At 36.9% G+C, this 15,867-nt stretch overlaps 1 protein-coding gene across 4 annotated transcripts in view; it reads left to right on the top strand.

Annotated features, from left to right (window-relative positions):
* Positions 1 to 15,867, top strand: part of ZNF609 (zinc finger protein 609) — a 213,386-nt gene that overhangs the window by 62,675 nt on the left and 134,844 nt on the right. The gene's annotated exons all lie outside the window — the stretch shown is intronic.

The following is a 15,867-nucleotide window of genomic DNA, read 5'->3' as shown; positions in this document are numbered from 1 at the left end:
CTATGGGGAGAACAGACATCTGTCTTTTAAGTTTATGTGTTTTGGTCTTATAAATGCTTGTATTTAATGAAATCTGTTGGTCTTCTTTTTTACGACTCCTGAATTTCATTTCTAATTTAAAAAGAACTTCCTTGCCCCAAGATTATGAAAATATTAACCTCTATTTTTTTCTTTAAATATTTTGATTTTAAATTTACTTATTTATTTTTTTTAAGATTTATTTATTTGAAAGAGAGAGAGAAAGCGCAGGGGGAGGGGCAGAGGGAGAGAAAGAGAATCTTAAGCAGGCTCTACACCCAGTACAAGCCCAAGACGACCCTGAGATCATGACCTGAGCTGAAATCGAGTTGGACACTTAACCAACTGAACCACCCGGGTACCCCTTAAATTGAGTTTTTTTTTAACTATCTGATACTTATTTTGGTGTGCTATCAGACTCTAAAATATATACATATATTTTAACCCTATTGGAGAGTCAGTTGTCCTTTCAGCATTTACTAAATTACTGAATGTTATTCATAGTTTTTCATTGATTTGAGATGCCATCTTTATCATAATCAAATTGTTATATATATATTTGGGTCTGTTTCTGGGCCATCTTGTCTGTCCAGTCATCTATTGCATCATCATATTATACTTTTTAATGATCTGTTGTGGGTCTGTGAGACATTGTAGTGTCTAGGAGGAGGCATAGCGTGATAGTTAAGAGTCTGACTCTAGTTGCCTAGTTGAATGCTAGCTCTACCATTTACCAGCTAGATGACTTAGTGTGAGTTATTTAAATTCTCTAGACCTCAGTATCATCTGCAAAATGAGGATTATAATATTATATAAATTTTAGGGTTAATGCGAGGATTAATGCATTAATACATGTAAAGCTCTTTAAATGCTATGTAAGATAGTAAGTGCCATGTAAGAGTTAGGCTATTGTAACAGGGCAAAGTTGTCCTCATAGTCCTTCTTTCTAGACTAGCTTTAAAAATATTTTCTTATATTCTTCCCCAGATCCAGTTCAGCTACTGATTGGAATTACATTGACTTTATAGCTTTGAAGGAGAAATGATCTTTATAATAATGTAATAAACAACTTAATTGTCGTTATATGATATTGGTTTACCACCTAAGACCATGGTATATTTTTTCATTTACTCAAGTCTAGAGTCTTGTGTCAGTTCTGTGCTTAACAGATGGAGATTGTTTTCTGTTCTCACCCAATTTAAAACACAAAAAGAGAGAAATATTGGGACCTATATAAACTTCACAAGTGTGACATTATTGGCTCGCTTTTTCCCTAGAATGTTTCCCTAGAAACATGATGCTGTAGACTACATCATTAGATGCTCTATAGGTGTTTGCATCGACGTTGGTGGTTTAAACCAGTCTTTTCAGTACTGTCTCACATTTTTTCACCCAAAAGTGCATGAGTGTTTGAGTGAATAAAAAAGAAAAACTCGGAATGATAACCTTTGGAACAGTAATAATGAAATTCAGAATATATATGAATATATATATATATATATATAGGAATATTGAGTGAATATATGTAAAGGAAATAATGCAAATGAAATTGGTTCTTTTGAATGTGCATGTTGGGATTTTCCTAAGAGAGAGTCCCCCAGATCCCTGCTCTGGGAAAGATGCCTGTTATACTCAGTTTTTAAGATCACTGACCTTAGGGGCACCTGGGTGGCTCAGTCAGCTGAGCGTCTGACTCTTGGTTTTGGCTCAGGTCATGATCTCATGGGTTGTGGGATTAAGCCCCACATTAGGCTCTCCACTCAGTGGGGAGTTTGCTTGAAGATTCTCTCCCTCTGCCCCTCCCCCCATTCATACACATGCTCTCTCTCTCTCTCAAATAAATAAATTTTGAAAAAAAAACAAAATCACTGTCCTCTTTTCCTCAGTTTTTCTTAAAACATCTGACTCCAAAGTCTAGCTGGATGCTTTGCCATTTGAGATTGTTCAACTTTAAAGGAAAAACTACTTTTGATTATGTATAAGTGAGCTGCCCCAAACCCAATCCCCAGCCTACATATATCAGTTAATAGCTTCAAGGAAATAGCAAGCAGGGCAAAAGACTGTTTCTAGTGAGAGCTACAGGAAATGTCATATACAAATGCCCTTAACTGAGCTGTAAGCTTATGACTAGTACACTTTTTGTATATACTTATTTTTGTTTTCCTGATTTTTCTCCCAGAATTGTTTAGGCTTGATAGATGGTTATGTTTATTCTAGGAAGGAGTGGGTTAGGGGTAAAAAAACAAATTAGCTGTATATTTTGACTAAGAAGAAGTCTTGAGCTTAAACAGTAGAGGGGCACCTGGGTGGCTCAGTCAATTAAGTGTCTGCCTTCGGCTCAAGTCATGATCCCCAGGGTCCTGGGATCCAGCCCTGAGTCGGGCTCCCTGTTCAGCAGGGAGTCTGCTTCTCCCTCTCCCTCTGCCCCCGACTCCTGCTCTCTCTCTCTCTCTCTCTCTCACTCTCTATCTCAAATAAATAAAATCTTAAAAAAAAAATCAGAGATGCTAATCAAAGTACAGCAATATATACTATTCTATTTTTGTCATATGTTTGAAGTTTTTTAATAATATTTTGGGAGTAAAAGAATATATATAAATAAGGTAATAACTATCAACTATATCGAGTAATATATACTTTTTATTTTTAAGTTTTTTTTTTTTTTTAGTAATCTCTACACCCAGTGTAGGGCTCAAACTCTATGACCCTGAGGCCAAGAATTGCATGCTCTTCTGACTGAGCCAGCCAGGCACCCCTTAAAAAAGGTTTTATTGTATATACAAAAAGTGTACTAGTCATAAGCTTACAGCTCAGTGAATTTTCACAGTCTGAACACACCCATGTAACCAGAACCCAGATCAAGAAACAGAACATTACTAGACTCTGGAAACTTCCCTGTGCTGCCTTCTAGTCATAAGCCCCGTAAGGCTAACCACTGTGCTGACTTCTAACAGCATACATGAGTTTTTTGCTTGTTTTTAATTTTTATACAAATGGGGAGTTATATACTATTGAGCCTGTGAGAGTCATACCTAATTGCATGTAGTTGTAGTTTGTTCACTCTCGTTGCTCTGAAATAGTCCATTCTGAGAGAATATACCACAATGTATTTAACCATTCTACTGTTGATGAGTATTTGAGCATTTATAGTTTTCAGAGCACTTCTCACCCTGTTTTTCTTAATATTGCAGGGGCTATGGACATTTTCTCAAATATACTGATGAGGAAATCTGACAATTAATATTTATCTTCTCTACTTTAGAAATTTCATAATGGTGAATATATACCTTTTTTTTTTTTTTAAGATTTTATTTATTTATTTGAGAGAGAGAATGAGAGAAAGCACATGAGAGGGGGGAGGGTCAGAGGGAGAAGCAGACTCCCTGCTGAGCAGGGAGCCCGATGCGGGACTCGATCCAGGGACTCCAGGATCATGACCTGAGCCGAAGGCAGTCGCCCAACCAACTGAGCCACCCAGGCGCCCGAATATATACCTTTTAATTTAGAAATTTAACCAAACCCATTACCTCAATTAGCTGTTGCTATATACAAGCACACCAGTTTAATGGCTTAAAACAACTACTATTTACTTAGCTTTTTATTTATTCTGGGGGTTAGCAATTTAGGCTCAGGTCATGATTCCAGAGTCCCAATATTGAGCCCTGTATCAGGCTCCCCGGCTCCCGGCTCAGCAAGGAGTATGCTTCTCCTTCTGACCCTTCCCCCTCTCAAATAAATAAATAAATAAATAAAATCTTAAAAAAAAAAAAAAAGGCAAGTGCAAAATATGTCTATGGTAGTTTGAAAGAAAAAAAGTCACGAGCTCTTCCCTTCCCTGAACCCAACCACTTTGTAATTCTCTCATCAAGAGACAGAATTTGACTTATTTACCACTTGATTCTGTGCTGGCCTTGTGACTTGCTTTGGCCAACATAAAGTGGATAAAGCAAAACAGTGCCAGTTTCCTGCCTCAGCTTCAAGAGGCCTGGCACATACCCCACACTTCCCCTTGAGGAGGGAGACCACCATGTGAATAACCCTTATATAGCCTGTGAGAGAATGCAAAACCACATGGAGAAGGTGGCTCAGCAGTCTCAACCAAGGCAAGCCAAATCTGGTGTGGATCACCGGAACCATTTAGCAAAAACAAACAAAACAAAACAATAATTGCTATTATTTCTTTTTGTACTATTTGTGTTATTTTGATTAAATATAATTTTTTGTTTTCTTCTAGGATACTGTGCTTTTATTTAGAATGTAGTATTTTATTTTATTTTATTTTTTTAAAAGATTTTATTTATTTATTTGAGACAGAGAGAATGAGAGACAGAGAGCATGAGAGGGAGGAGGGTCAGAGGGAGAAACAGACTCCCCGCCAAGCAGGGAGCCCGATGCGGAACTTGATCCCGGGACTCCAGGATCATGACCTGAGCTGAAGGCAGTCGCTTAACCAGCTGAGCCACCCATGCACCCTAGAATGTAGTATTTTACATAGACACACCTTTAACACTTTGGAAGATGGAATAATTCAGTATGTGTAATGAACATATAATGTCTTTTTCTTTTTTCCTACCAATTATCTGAGCCACTGCCTGTTGGAGGAATTCCTTACCTTATGAGTTTAATGTCTACTATAAAATCAGAAAATGCCAGATGCTTACTTTACTACCTCTCTTAGCAATGAGTTTGAGACCTTGACCCAAGCTTCACTAACCACATATATCATCCCTGATATTTTCATGTCTCTGATGCCAAGGGACAATGGAAAATTGTTTATAATGGTTGTGGTGACAGCACCATCCAGTCTCCAGAGGCATCAATGGTTCAGTGGTGGAGGCAGCACTGTCCTTACCAGACTGATAATGTAGCATGATTTTGTAAGTGGTTCTGGATGTTTAGCTTCTTCCTGTGCTTGCTTATTTTCTGAGTCTAATTCTCCAGACTTCCGGGGAGTTCTGTCAGTCACCCATTAACCTTTCATCTTTTGCTTAAATTAGCCAGAATTAGTTTCTCTAAGGAACTAATTTTGAGAGTTTTGAGACAAAACTCTTGAAATACTAGATCTATATTACACAGAAACGTGATAGCTTATATTACACAGATTATAAGTGAAATAAATAAGCAAAAATCCATGGAAGAATATTTGGAAACAGATTTATAGAGAAAGTGGGACTCGTAGTGAGTATAGGATTTGGGTAGGAAGAAGAAATGTTCAGAAAGGTACAAGTCAATCAGGAAAATGTAATTGTTAATTATTTTCACTGAGGACTTTTGATAATATTTAGATACCTCTGCTTCATATCAGCCAAAAATAGGAAGAAAAAAAAAAGAAAGGGGGGGATGTTAGGATTATATATTTAAGTAGGCCAGAAAAGTGTGTGCTTTCACTATTTGTAATCTCATGACTGTGTATAACTGAGAGTGTTACAGGTCGGCCTGTGGAAGAATATGTAGGCATTTATTTTTGCAGAAGTTTGTTTTCAAAATCACTGAAGGTTATCAGTAGTTTTTTTAAGGGGCAGGGAGATTTAACTGTTCTCTCTCTCTTATAATTTTTAAAAATCTTTGATTTGTGATTTCTTTTTATTTTTTAGAGACAAAGTGAGCAAGCGAGCACAGGGGGAGGGTTAGGAGGAGAGGGAGAGAGAGAATTTGAAGCAAGCTCCACTCCCAGTGCAGGGCCCAACCCTGAGATCATGACCTAAGCCGAAATCAAGAGTTAGACGCTTAACCAACTGAACCACCCAGGTGCACCTATACTTTGAGAATCACACTCCCTAAAATCTCTTGATAACCAATAATCCATTTGTCCATCAGGTATTCTAGGCCTCATGGAGCATTTGGAGCTTTTTGTTTTCTTTCTTTTTTTTTTTTTGGACCTTTTTGTTTTCTAAATAGAGTTTCATAACTGACTTTGTCCAGATAAAAGTAAAACTTACTTGAAGCTTGTTCTTCTCCAGCAAATAGATGCAAATTGAGTATCCTTTTTCTTTCCTCCCATGATTATTTTGCAGACTTTATTAGATCATGGATTTGCTTTATTCTGTTGTAATTTCTGTTTTTATGTCTGATTCCCTACCTTCCCCAACCTCTCCAATCCCCATCTATGAGCTATTTGATAAGGGACTCATTCATCTCTGCATCTCCAGTGTCTGGCACGTAATTGGGCTGTATAAAAAAATTTTTTTAGGATTTAATAAATTATTTCCTTTAAGTGCACTTTGGAAGGAATTGAAAGAATTAAGATTTTCTATACTTCATAGTTATCATGGACGTTGTATTGTGTAGCTGGCCTGGTATGTTTGGTTTTTGTTTATTTGAAAAGATTTAAGATACCTTGGTCAGATGTGTTTTGTTTGGGTGTCTAGTGATTTCCAACAGTCCACTAGCTCAAGCCTGGAATTGTGCTGTTTTACTTTTTTGGGGATGGGGGGCTAGACTTTAGAACAGTTTTAGATTTACAGAAAAATTGAAACAATATTACAGAGTTCCCATATGTCCCCACACCCAGATTCCCCTCTTACTAACATCTTACTAATTATTAGTGTGGTACATTTGTTACTATTATTGAACCAGTGTTAAGACATTATTATTAACTAACTTCTGTACTTTGTTCAGATTTCCTTAATTTTTGCCAGATGTCTTTCTTCCATTTCAAGATCCTATCCAGGAGACCACATTACATTTAGTTATCATGGCCTTGACAGTTTCTCAGATTTTCCTTATTTTTGATGTCCTTGACAAATTTACAAGGGTTTTTTGGGGGAGGGGGGTTTACAGAATACATTTATTAGAATATGTGCTTGGAATCAGATTTGAAGTTGTAGACATTGACAGTTTGGAGGCATAGTGGTCAGATATTTTGTGGAATGCCCCTCAATTGGTATTTTTTATTTTTTAATTTTTTTTAAGTAATTTCTGCGTTCAATGTGGAGATTGAACTCACAACCCTGAGATGTTTTGTTCTTGATTAGCCTACAGGTCTGGGTTTGGGGAAGAAGAACTATGGAGATAAAGTAACATGTTCTTCCCATTACATTAAAGGTACATACTGTTTATGTGATTTATCATTGTTGATCATGACTTTGTTCACTTGAGATAGTGTTTGTCAGGCTTATCTACTATAAAGTTACTCTCCTCCCTGCCCTTTATTCTACTCTTTGGAGGGAAATCACCATGTGTGGCCCACACTTATGGGGTAGGGAGTCAAGTGTTCTCCCTTCCTGAGGACAGAGTATCTACATAAATTATTCAGAATTCTTCCACATGGATGGTTCTCTTAATGCTTTTTAATAACTCTGTGGTGGTTGGGGAGGATGGAAAGCTATGAGGTATTTGACAGAATTCCCCAACTGGGTCTTAACTCTAGGTTCTTGTTTCTATAAATAAAGTCATGTCAGGTGCTCTAAGTAAACACTGTTGGGTTATGATTCATTGGTCTAGGTTGTTTTTGTTTCACCTCCTTTTCTCTTTAGACTTCCATTGACAATGATGTTAGTGAACTTCTGAAAACCACTGAGAGTTTTGTCTATGTACTTGTGTCTAAAAAAAATGTACCTAGGGCTCTGATGGTTTCTAAATAGTCAACTTCAGTTTTAGGGAAGGAGGAGGAGGTTTTATAGCTATATACAGCCACATTGTACATTGAAAGAAAATATTTGTTATACTCCTTTAGGAGCCAAAGCCCAAGACCCACTGGAGTGAGTGAGACAAGGTATATCTTCACTTTTTCTCAAATAATCTGATCTGTGATTGAAATATGACTACAGTTTATGTGTGTGTGTATAATATATATTATATAATATATATCTCACTAGTTACAGTTTTTAGTTTACATCAGTGATCCTCAGAATGTGATCCCAGATCAGCAGCAGCAGCATCATATGAAAATCTGTTAGAAATGCAAGTTCTGTCTTCATCTCAGACCTGCCCATCTCAGAAACTCTAGGAGTGAGGCCCAACAATCAGTCTGTCTTAACAACCCGCCTCGCCACCACCACCAATGATGATCCTGATCTAGTTTGGTTTAGTGAGTGTGCATGGTAGCTTAGATGGCAGTTCTTATGGCATATTGGCTATAAGTAACATTTGCTTTTCCTACAGGGCCGTGAAAAATCTTTTCTCTTTTAATCAGCGTTCGACTCCTAAGATGTTCGTACTCTCCTCCTTTAAGATCATAGTTGCTGAACTGATGTATCAGGGGTTGTCAAATCACAGACTGCAGGCCAAATCAGGGTCACCTCCATTTTTGTATAGTCTATGAGCTAAGAATGGTTTTAATCTTTTTTAAAAAGTTGCTTTATTGGGGCAACTGGGTGGCTCAGTCGGTTAAGCATCTGCCTTCAGCTCAGGTCTTGATCCTGGGGTCTCTGCTCAGCGGGGAGCCTGCTTCTCCCTCTCCTTCTGCCTCCCCCCCTGCTTGTGCTCTCTCTCTGTCTGTCAAATAAATAAATAAAATCTTTTTTTTAAAAAAGCTGCTTTATTGAAATGCAATTCAAATACCATAAATTTCACTGATTTAAAGCATGCATTTCAGTGGTTTTTAGTATATTCACAGAGTTGAGTAGTTTACCACTATCTAATTTTATCATCCTAAAAAGAAACCTTGTGAGCTTTCACTTCTCCCCCTACCCCTAGCCCAAGCTAACCATTAATCTACTTTCCTATTCTGGACATTTTATTTAAATGGAATTATACAATTAAATATGTGGTCTTTTGTCTCTAGCTTCTTCCACTTCGCATAATGTTTTCAAGGTCATTCATGTTACAGCATGATTCAATACTTCATTCCTTTTTATTGCCAAATAATATTCCATTATATGAGTATACATTTTATTTTTCATTTGATGGACATTTGGGTTGATTTTTACATTTTTAAATGATTGAAAACATTAAAAGAAGAACAATATTTTATGATGTGAAAGTTATATGAAATTCAAATTTTTTTGTCCATGAATAAAGTTTTATTGGAACACAGCCATGCTGGTTTCTTTATATATCATCTGTGGCTATTTTCATGCTATGATTGCAGAGTTGCATAGTGACTATACAGAATTCACACCCTAAAATATTTACTATTTGACCCTTTGCAAAAAAGATTTGCCAACCTTTGATCTTGAACAGTTTTTCTCACTTTTTCTTCATTATTGTTTGTTAAGGATTTTTTTAGACATTTTTTCCCTAGTTGCCTTCCCATGAAATTTTATACCAAAGTATACTTTATATCTCGAACACAAACCGGTGATAGTATCTTTTTTTTTTTTTTTTTTTAGCCTCCTCAGGCACAATATTGTTCTCACTGAGAGTGCATACTATAAAGTAGTGTTCTGGTTAGGTTAATCTCCTTCCTTTTTACATTAGGAGGGTAAAAAAATTTTCAGATGGGTTAGATGTCCTTTAGAAATACTTCTAATGTTGAGATGTTCAAATAGTATGTTGGGATCTACTGTTACTAGATCTCTAAGCTAAGAGACTTGGCTGTCAGCATATAACACAAGATACTATCATCTTGGCATTTTAAAATTTTGGAAATTTTGATGACTTTTGATCAATATATTTAAGGCTTTTGCTTTAGCTCATAGATTGGTTTAAAATATCATTTATTAATAAATTAGTACATTTGGCTATAGGCAGGAATCAGAGAGTTTAATTTCTTAAAATTTTGTCTGTAAAGTGAGGATTTTTAATACCAGCTGGTTTATGATACTAGCTTTATGCATCTTTCCTGTGCCCTATAATACAGTAGAAAAAAAGATTATTTTCTCCCATTTCCCCCATCCTCATCTTCTCTTTCTTAAACTTTGTGTTCCTGGAGAAGTAGGAGTAGGCAGGACTTTGTGAGGATTTGAAGGCTGGAGAGAAAAAGGGCTGGTTAAAAGAAGAGACTAATTTTAAGCATTGGGGTACTGATACCTCTTTTCTTTGTGTCAGTTGTTGATAACTTTGTGTTCAGTAATCCAGAATAGGCCATTAATCATTATGAAAATATATAGGTTTTTAATTTTTTTATTTTAAAAAGATTTTATTTATTTATTTTGAGAGAGAAACCAAGAGAGGGAGAGAGCATGAGCGGGGGGAGGGGCAGAAGGAGAAGCAGACTCCCCACTGAGCAGGGAGCCCGTGGGTCTCAATCCCAGGACCCTCAGATCATGACCTGAGCCGAAGGCAGAGGCCTAACCAACTGAGCCACCCAGGCGCCTCTGAAAACATACAGGTTTTTTAAATGTAGATGAAAAACTCGAGTCTAGCAGGAAAACAAAATCCATTTGTTGTCCCCTTCCTCTTTTCTACCAAATAGAACATATGGAAAAAATGGGAAAGTGTTGCATTTCCCTAGAAGGAGAAAAACTGGCAGAGAGGAACATTTCAAATGTGTTGCGATGGGACTATAAATGATTTTATGGAAAGGGAATTGTTATCCAGGTGGAATCTCTCCTCTTTGCCCTTGCCTGTTAGGTCTTACTATTTAGTGAACTGAGACTTCTCTTCAGTTTAAGTGGGTCCTTTTGAGAAGGGTGAGCCCAGAACCTGCTCCCCAGTATATATTTTCTATGCTGTGTGAGAGTAGGGAAGCTTAGAAAATGGTCTAAAACCAATCTTTCTCAAACTTTAATTATTATTATTATATTATTATTATTATTATTATTTTAAGTAATTTCTACATCCAGCATTGTAGAGCTCAAACTCACAATCCCAGGATCAAGAGTTGTATGCTCTACTAACGGAGCCAGCCAGGTGCCCTTCTTTCTCAAACTTTGAACTTGCCTTACAATATTTGGCCTCTTGAGCAAAATTTAAAATACGATTTGCCTGAATTTATTAGAATTGTTTTGCAAGTAGGTTATTGTGAGAGAGGGAGGTAGAAATGATAACTTCTCAGTTCAACTGTGAGATTTAAACTTTTTTTCCCTGGAATTTCCTTTCTGACTGAAGATTTCTCTGTGTGTTATTTCTCCTATCATCAAATAGATCTTCAGCTGTGTAATACTAAAATAAGATTTAAAGATTGTCACCTTTCAAGGTTCTGTGCACTGCAGACCAATACTCATATTTTTTTTTTTAAAGATTTTTATTTATTTATTTGAGAGAGAGAATGAGACAGAGAGAGAGAGCATGAGAGGGGGGAGGATCAGAGGGAGAAGCAGACTCCCCGCTGAGCAGGGAGTCCTATGCGGGACTCGATCCAGGGACTCCAGGATCATGACCTGAGCCGAAGGCAGTTGCTTAACCAACTGAGCCACCCAGGCGCCCCCAATACTCATATTTTAATCAGCTTGTCTAAAATAGTTCTTATCTTTCTACTTAAATATTCCATGGCTTGGTGATGTTTAATGGACCATCCACTCATTGCTGAAGGTGAAACAGAAAATTGTCCTAGACTCTCTTTTTTACTTCTCCAGAAGTCGTAAGCTCTGTGAATGATTATTCTTAAAACTATCCTTTCTACTCCTCTCCATCTCCACTTCTCTGCTTTAAGTTGGACCTTATCCCTTACTACCTGCATCATCCCAGTTACTTCCCAGTCCGTCTCCCTGCTTCTGGGTTAGTATCTCTCCAGACCATTCTCTACTTTGCCTGCCAGGTTATCTTTCTAAATTGACAACATGACATCAGACTCCTAACATAAAATATTTTAATTATTTCCCGTAACATTCTAGATTAAATTTCATTTCCTTAATTTTGAGAAACAAAGTCCTTCAGAAACCCATTCCAGTCTGTTTTTTCTGAGCTTCATCTATCACTCCTTCTTTTTTTCAGCCATATAAAGTACTCGCAATTCCCTAGACATGCCATGAGGTTTTGTACCTTCTCTTGTTTCATATATCATTGTGCCTTTGTATATGCTTTTTTCTCTGTCTACAACATTTTTGTATATACTTTTTTTTGTATATACTTTGTATATACTTTTTTCTCTGCCTCTTCCATTTTTGATCACTTAACTTGATCAAAAGCAAAACTTCCCAGTTTTGCTCTGGGAAGCTTTGTTTCTGAAGACCTCATATGTATTTGTGTCATAGCATTTACACACCAAGCTACATAATCTAATTCTTACTCTTTTCCACCCAGACTGTAAGATCTCCTGGAGGACAGTGTGTCATCTTTATTTTAGGCTCCATATTACTTAAAACAGCACTGGTTCCAAGTACCTGCTCCATAAATGCTAATTGACTGAATCTCATTCATGTTAAAAAGAAAAAAAAATTAAAAAAAAAAAAGTTTCAGTGGAACAGAAAGGTTTTCAACTTGAGCTCTGGACCCATTCATTCTAAGTAATGTTAGACCAAAGTCCAACAAAATCAAAGAATTCCTGTTGGAATATAGTTTGATGTGCTTTATACATTCACTGGTTTTTGGTATCCAGATTCATGTAGAATGTTGATTAAGGTAATTCTTGTCAACCAAACAAATGATGCTGAGGTTGGAAGTTGTCTTTTCAGGCTGGTTTTGCTTACTGTTTTGAAACAGCAGGCAGCATTCTTTTTTGTTTTTGATGGAGACTTGTTTCTTCAACAGCTTCATCTGAAACCCCTTTCCAGGAAGTCCATGGGTTACTGTCAGACTTTGCCCAGAGTTTTCACAACAGCACTGCCAGGACTAATCCCCTCTCATAAATCCTCTAAGCTGTCAGCAAACAAACCTCTTCTTACCAGTCTACCATGAAAGCCATGAGCTAAGAATATAGGGCATTGGTCGTTAAAGGGCATTTGGTTTTCAGTCTCCAGATTTCCTGTTAGTGCTTTGTCCTCTGCTGTTGGCCCATCACGTTGTAGGTGCTGTGTGGGCATACTTCAAGGTTGCCGCCAGTTGTTGAACAGTTACAGAAAGCTGTGATTTCCCTATTATGAGAGAACTGTGTACTTGTGATTTCTGCCATTCTGATTAGCAGGTAAAAGAGATTAAGACTGGCTACTTATCAGGATTAGTGAGAGTAGAAACCTACTTCCTTCTTGAAGCCTTTGGGTCTCTAGGAGGTACTTTCAGCCCTTTATTTTGCAACCAGATCTGCTTGATAAAAGCAGGGAGGAGAAAAGGGTTGTTTGGTGAAAAAAGGATCCAGATAATCAGGATTTTTTTTTTTTAAGATTTTATTTATTTATTTATTTGAGAGAGAGAGAATGAGACAGAGAGCATGAGAGGGAAGAGGGCAGAGGGAGAAGCAGACCCCCTGCCGAGCAGGGAGCCCGATGTGGGACTCGATCCCGGGACTCCAGGATCATGACCTGAGCCGAAGGCAGTCGCTTAACCAACTGAGCCACCCAGGCGCCCCAGATAATCAGGATTTTTAAAAATCAGTTTATTGAGTATAATATCCATACAATAAAAATCACACATTTTAAATGTACAGATTGATGATTTTTGACAAATGAATGCACCTGTTTAACCATCACCCAAACTAAGATGTAGAATAATTTAATTTCCCCACAAAGTTTCTTTGTGTCCCTTTGCATTCAGCCTCCTCTCACCACCCCATTGCAACCAACCGCTCATCTGATTTGCCGCACTAATCTAATTTTACCTGTAAAACTAATCTAGTTTTACCTGTTCTAGGATTTTGTATAAAAAGAATCACACACTATCTATTCTTTTATTTCCAGCCTCTTTTTCTCAGTATAACATCTTTGAAAATTGTCCATGTTGTTGCATGTAATAGTTGTTTCTTTCTTTTTATGGTTGAGTACTATTTTATTATGTGGATATACCACAATTTATTTATTCACCAGTTGAAGGAAATTTGGGTTATATTTAGTATTGGGCTTTTATAAATAAAGCTGTGAATATCTATATATACATTGCTTTTCATGGACATTGGGTTTCACTTTTCTTGAATATATACCTAAGAGAGGAATTCTGGGTTATATAAGTATATATTTAACTTTGTAATAAACTGGCAAACTATTTCCCTTAGTGGCTGCACCATTTTACACCCTCACCAGCAATGTATAGAGTTCTAGTTACTGCAAATCCTTGCCAAAACTTGGTATTGTCTGTCTTTTTCATCATAGCGTCCTAGTGGGTGTGAGGTGTCTCTCATTATTTTAATTTTTCACATTTTTTCTTTTTTTTAAGCTATATTTATTTATTTATTTATTTATTTATTTATTTATTTATTTAAGTAGTATCCATGCCCAACGTGGGGCTTGAACTCATGACCCTGAGATCAAGATTCACATGTTCTAACTGAGCCAACCAGGTGCCCCTAATTTTTTGTGTTTTTTGATGCTGTTGTAAATCGTGTTTTTTAAAATTTCATTTTCCTTTTTTTTGCATATAGAAATGCAACTGATTATTGTATATGACCTTAACATCAAAGTCATTTCGTCCTTCTCTAGCAGTCTTTTGTTTTGTTTTTTTGTGTGTGTGTATTTTGTTTTAGATTTCCTAGGATTTTCTACATAAACAGTTTGGTGTTGATTTGCACTTACCTTATTCAACTTTAGGCAGTAAGCATACAATCCACATAACCTGGATTTTTGGCTTGTGTAGTTTTCTGGATATTTGAAAGCCTTATCTTTATAGGCCTCTGTATGCATGTTAGGATGACATAATTGAAGTGTGAACCATGAATATGAAGTGGATGAACATGGTTGCAGTAATAATCATATGTAGAATTGGCATGGCAGATGGTAAACAAGGCTGTTTTGCCTTCTGGGTTTTTGAAAATTTAGAAAGAAGGTCCTGAACTCTAAAGAAAAATAAAATTTGGCTCTAGCCCAAAAAAAGCACTTCGTAAAACCAAGGTACAGCAGAGGATAATGGCATTACCTCTGGCCATTTGTAAAGCCACTTACAATTCATTCATTGGACAAATATTTAGTGAGTGAGAGTGAGTGCTGACCAGGTACCAGACACTGTTTTGGTACTGGGGATGCACCAGTGAACAGTCAAAAATCCCTGTTTTGATTACATTCTAGTGGGAGAAATGCACAATAAATATTAGGCATAAAAATATATTGTGAACAGGGCTTTGGAGAAAAATTAGGTAGAGAAGGGGTGGTGTAGGTGTATAGAAAGTACGCTGTTTTTAAGACCCCTATAGACTATTTGATTAAAGCTGGAAAGTCATCAGATTCACCTCATAAACCAAGTAGTAGGAAAAAAGGTTAATAATTATTCAGTCAGTGATGATCCTCTGATGAGGATTATCTCAAGTTTAGATAGGTATTCCCTAATGATTATCTTCTCTAACCTAATTGTCTTATTTGCAAGGAAGAGTTTGCAGAAGAGACAGTTCCCAGCAAACTACAGTGATCCCTCACCACAAAATACCCCATTTCCACAGGAAAAAAAATTGAATTTTTTAAAACATTTTTTTTTTTTTTGTCAGAGAGAGAGTGTACGCGCACAAGCAGGGGAAGTGGCAGGCAGAGGGAGAAGTAGGCTCCCCGCTGAGCAAAATATTGGACTCGATCCTAAGACCCTGGAATCATGACCTGAGCCGAAGGCAGATGCTTAGCCGACTGAGCAACCCAGGCGTCCCCAAAATTTGAATTTTTTCAACATCCAAAAACACAAAATAGGAAATTCTACACAGTTGTAGAATTGTTCATTTTACCCTTTTGCTTAGAAATGGTCAGTATTATGTTCGAGATTAGCGAAGAAACAGAAAAGGTGCCACTTTTGAATAATTCTACTTTGGACATTGTAAAACATCAGATGCCATAGAAACAGCACTACACCAGATGGCTATTAAATCCATGCTTTTCATTACAGATTGATGAATCAATAGACATTAGTAAATGTGCCCAGTAAATAGCACTGCTTAGAATCTCTAAACAGAAATTCTTAGAACATTCTGCACATCTACTAAAGCAAACTGAGATGAAATACCCAAAATTAAAAATGAAATCT

The sequence above is a fragment of the Mirounga angustirostris genome, unplaced genomic scaffold (genome assembly GCF_029215605.1).
Source record: "Mirounga angustirostris isolate CCGP_5_RB_7025 unplaced genomic scaffold, mMirAng1.0.hap1 SCAF_9, whole genome shotgun sequence".
In the NCBI taxonomy this organism is placed as follows: Eukaryota; Metazoa; Chordata; class Mammalia; order Carnivora; family Phocidae; genus Mirounga; species Mirounga angustirostris.
This window is presented reverse-complemented; position numbering and strand designations above follow the sequence as displayed.